Below are 5,147 nucleotides of genomic sequence, written 5' to 3' on the forward strand. Positions count from 1 at the left end.
CCAGTATTAGGCAAGCTGCAAGGAGGGGAAGGGAAGCATTTCCCCCAACCTGCATTTACTTCATCTCTCGTGGTTTTACCCTCTGAGAGTAAATGATACAGCCTCTGTTGTCAAATGCTATTAACCTATAAATGTGTCCTAAGAGACATGACTTAGTGATGCAGAAAACCTTCATGCCTGGTTCCTTGAAAATGCTCAGAGTGGTTCTGGGGAGCCTGGGTGGTGTTTATCATGAATGAGGTCCCAGCAAGTCATGAGCAGTCACATCCAGACATCTCCAAGATCAGACCTGGGATGGCTCTCATTTAGTGTCCTATTTTTATTTATTCATTTAAACATTTTTAATGGTAGAAGTTGTTTCTTGGAATTGTAGCAGAAATCCTTTTTTACAGCATCCTTTCCCTCCTCGTCTTGTGAAAATATGCTGACTTTATGTTGAGAAGCCTCTTCTCCCCCACTCAGCCAGCCTGGGGTTTTAGTGGGAATGACCACAACCCCAGCTACAGGGATGGTGGACATGTGACCAAGGTCTGCTGGGTCAGGGCATGTAATGCACAAGAAAACACTGGTTGGTTGAGAGCTAATAGACATCTGCTCCTGGATTTTTGCTGGTCCTATTATAAAAGAGAAGGGTTCTGTTTAGGAGGGTACCTTTAGCTTCCAGGATCTACCACGTGAGGAAGGAGTTTTCTCACTTTGTATGTGAAATCTTCCAATATTTTAGTATTTGCAACTAATTCAATTTTTTTAAAAGTTTATTTATTATTTTAGAGAGGGGCAGAAGGAGGGAGGGAATCTCCAGCAGACTCCCCACTGAGTGTGGAGCCTGATGTGGGGCTCAGTCCCACAACCCTGAGATCATGAGCTGAGCCAAAATCAAGTTGGGCGCCTAACCGAGCCACCCAGGCACCACACAACTAATTCAATTTTTAAAAAGGAACGCTATGTGGTCCCAATAAAACACACCTACAGGTTGCATCCAGTGGACAGTATCTTTGTAAACTCTGGCATAAACCTTCCAGCAAGGCATGCCTCTAGAGCAGCCCTGTGAACTGTTCATCCAGTGTGGTCTGAGATGGGCCAATCAAGAGAACAGTGGAGCATTTTCATCCAGCTATCTTCATAGAATGAGTAAATAATGATAATTTTCTTTCCATTCATTCAACAATAAAACAGTGGTGTTTACAACTTCTGGTTTCTAGTTAAACACACAAGATTTGAATCCCATATCAGCCGCTACCAGCTTTGTGATGGTGTTAATAATAGTATCTACCACCTAAGGTTGTGCATTCTGAGGATTAGGGGAGGTAATTAGTCCTCAGGAACATCTTGATTGTCTCCTTTAAGAGAGAAGGCACCCACAGAAAGAAGACATGTTCCCCAGTCGCCCAGCATCCAGGCCAGTGTTGCAGATCCCTTGGTACCTTTTTCCTGGAAGTAGTTTCCAAATCTCTGCCCCTTTCTCAAGTATCACAGGGTCTGTTCTTCCTTCTGTGTCCTCTGCACAGACAAGAATTGAAACAGTCTCTCTTCTTCCATGGAACCTGTCTTGGAAAAAAAAGTTCAACGTGTCCTATCATTAGGATCACTGGGGTTTAGATTTGTGTTGGTTTTCCTGTTCTTCTCTCTCTCTCTCTCTCCCTTTGTACCTCTATAAGAGGGCACGCATTGTATGGAGCACTGGGTGTTATACGCAAACAATGAATCATGGAACACTACATCAAAAACTAATCATGTACAGTATGGTGACTAACAAAACATAATAAAAAATTTTTAAAAAACAACACTATCTCCTTTCTCTCCTTTTTTTACCTCTCCATTTATATGTTGATCCTTTGTTTCTTTTTTCTACTTCTCTTTCCCCTACCGCCTTGCTTTACACATTCCTTCTCACCACGTCTCATTCTTCCTTCCTATTCCTACATCTGTCAAGTAAGGAAAACTAACTGTATCATTGTGACCTCTTTAAGGTTTAGAAAAAACACATTTTAAATTCCTAACATTGCCTGGATATAGCAGGCGCTTAATAAATGGGGGGATGTTCTTCATTTTCTTGTTCCTTTGACTCTGGCCTCTTCTTTTCTCTTTCTCATTTCCTTACTTAGATAGCTTCTTGGCATCCACCCTCTGCCTTCCACCCCCACCTTTGCTGTCAGGTTCATATCAGCACCTTCTTCACCCCCGCAGCTCAGTGAGGCAGCTGCCTTCATTCAAACCATTAACAACCCTTTCCTGGCTTTTTTATTGTTCCTTCTTCATTTGAGATGCACAATGGTAACTTGTTATGTTGTTAAGATGATTGACTATATATCACAAGAGAAAAGAGCTACATTTCGTGAACTTCAGAAATGTTCTCAATAAAGGCATATTTGCTCTATGTACATTTTAATTATCTTTGTCAAAGGATTATTTTAGATGCTAGAGGAAGAACTGCTTGGAAGTCATCAGGTAGAGTTTGGCTTACACCCAAAGTGCTCTCCAAGGTGCTGAAACTTGAACCCACACGGTGTCTTCACTTAATTCCCTTTGAGAGGGTGGACGGAAGGTACTCATTCAGGCACATGCTTGACAGACACTGCTACAATAGCATCTCGTGTTGCACTTTTTGAATACATTACCTGGAATTCATACCTCACTCCTATAATGTCATTTCTTGGCTCAGGAATTTTTAATGTTTTTTTTTTCTTACCACAACAAGCTCTTGTGGCTCTGTTTTTGCGACAGCATGAAGTTCTGGCAAAGAGCATGGTTTCTGGAGCCATCCCCTCCCCCCCATCACTAACTAGCTGTGTGACCTTGGGAATATCACTTAATCTCTTTGTCCCTCTGTAAAATGAGAATGAATGGGAATAATAACATATCCACCAGATAGGTTTTGTAAGGGTTAAATGAATTAATGTATGTAAAAATGCTTAGCAAAATCCCCATCCTGTATTAAGTGCCATGTAAGAGTGAGTCAACAAAATCTTTCAAATCCAAATCCTATGAAAACAGTTTGTCTCTCCACTTTATGTAGAGTAGCAGGGCGGAATTCACTGTGAAGTGAGTAATAATGGCTTCTCTGAATACCACTCGAAGCCAGACATTGTGCTAGGTGCCTTACAGGTGTGCCTAGGTGTAATTATTATCCCTGTGCTGCAGGTGAGAGGATAAGACACTGAAAGCTAACGGTGCTACTTTGGATCACTCACCTCTTAGTATTTTATTAAGAAGCTGGTTGTTAGGAGCAAGTGAAAAATATAACAAAACTGTCTTATGCTAAGAAGTGGAGGATTTATTGCTCAGGTAACTAGAAAGTCCAAAGGGGGAATTCCTAGCTTTAGGCTTAGGCGAACCAGGTGATTAAGTGATACTGTCTGGAATCCGTCTTTATTATCTCTTGGCCGTGTTTATTCTCTGTTGGTCTTACACTGAAATAGGCTCTCCCTACACGGCGGCAAAACAAGAAAAAACATACTTATGATCTTTTCAACTTTTGAAGCCCTTGTGTATTTTCCCTCTCCATTCATGTGGTTATCCGAAGCTGGTTTTCTGTGTGGTTCTTTTCCTTCTAGTTGAGCCTGTTTTACTCTTGTGATTTCCATTTAATTCATTAATTTTATAATAATGCTTTGGGTCTTGGGTGCCTGGGTGGCTCAGTCGGTTAAGCGTCTGCCTTCAGCTCAGGTCATGATCCCAGTGTCCTGGGATCGAGTCCCGCATCAGGCTCCCTGCTCAGCGGGGAGTCTGCTTCTCCATCTACCCCTCCCCCCGTTCATCCTCTCTCTTTCTCAAATAAATAAATAAAATCTTAAAAAAAAATAATGTTTTAGGTCTCAATTTGTCTCCGCAAATCCACAATACCTCTTTCATTCCATTCTGTTGTTTTATTACCTCAACTCGAAGCTTTCGTATTACTGAAATCTTGTTCTAATCAACATCTTTTTCTGTAGTTTCAGGTACTCCTCATGCAATTCCCTGAGCTACGTTTTCTTTCCAACGGTTTCTTCACCAGTCTTTTGTGAGCTATATTGCATGTTTCTCTATTACTTGTCTTGTAATTGCATTAGTAGATGTTCTGTGTTGCAGTGTCTTTACAAGCTTCTTGTTCATACTAAACATGGGTGCTCTTTTCACACCTTCTATTTGAAGTAAAAAAAAAAAAAAAGAGTGAATTTTCTCTGCTTTCTTTGCTCCTTATCTGAAAACTGCTTATCTCTCTGGTGAGCAAGAACTTGAGTCTGGGCATCGTTAACTTGCACTTTTATACACACACACACACACACACACACAATCCAGATACATATAGTCATACACACATACATATATATGTATATGATTCATACATGAGAATAAATACATTCTTGTATACATACATGTACATATACATGCTCCTACACATATACATACATATACACACATACTCATGAACATATATACACATACACACATACTCATACACATATATGTATATATACATGCACACACACATCCTCATACTCATACACATAAACAAAAAGAACATGAGGTGTGAGATGGGGCCTAGAGAAGGCTTAGCTATAGAAATAGCTGGGTCACCAAGGCTGTCCCCCACCCACTCTCTCTCATTCTCCATCTCTGTCTCTCTCTCTTGTTGAGTGCCTGAGATCTAGGTCTTTCCCCCTTACTTGAAGGTATATTTCAATGACTCGAGAAAATTAATTCACACTTTGAATATTATACCTAATTAGGTCTAGGGGGCCGAAAAAAAAGGCAGAACTTAATGGTTTCACCTGTCTCAGCAAAAAGAATTTTCTGGTAAGTAGCCAAGATTGAAAGCTGTTCTGTAACTTCTAATGGGCAGCTCCTCAGGCCATGTCTCCTTAAACCAAGAAGTATTGATAAGCATTTTCTTGACTCCCTCTGGCCCCATGCCCACTACAATGCTGGTGAACGCAGGCTGGGTTAGAAGCTCTGTGACGTTTTGTCAGAATATTCTGTTTCTTTTCTTCATTCTCATGTTTTAAGGATTTTAACATTAAGTTGGATCCCTTCATTATATAGTTGCTGCTAGCAATTTTTTGTGGCTTTTACTATTTTATTAATTTCATGAGTACTAGGGGAATGTAGATGTATGTACAACTTGAACATATGACCTTTGTCCAGAAGCCCCATTAACTCTCTCATTA

This window comes from Ursus arctos, unplaced genomic scaffold, assembly GCF_023065955.2.
Source record: "Ursus arctos isolate Adak ecotype North America unplaced genomic scaffold, UrsArc2.0 scaffold_2, whole genome shotgun sequence".
Lineage (NCBI taxonomy): Eukaryota > Metazoa > Chordata > Mammalia > Carnivora > Ursidae > Ursus > Ursus arctos.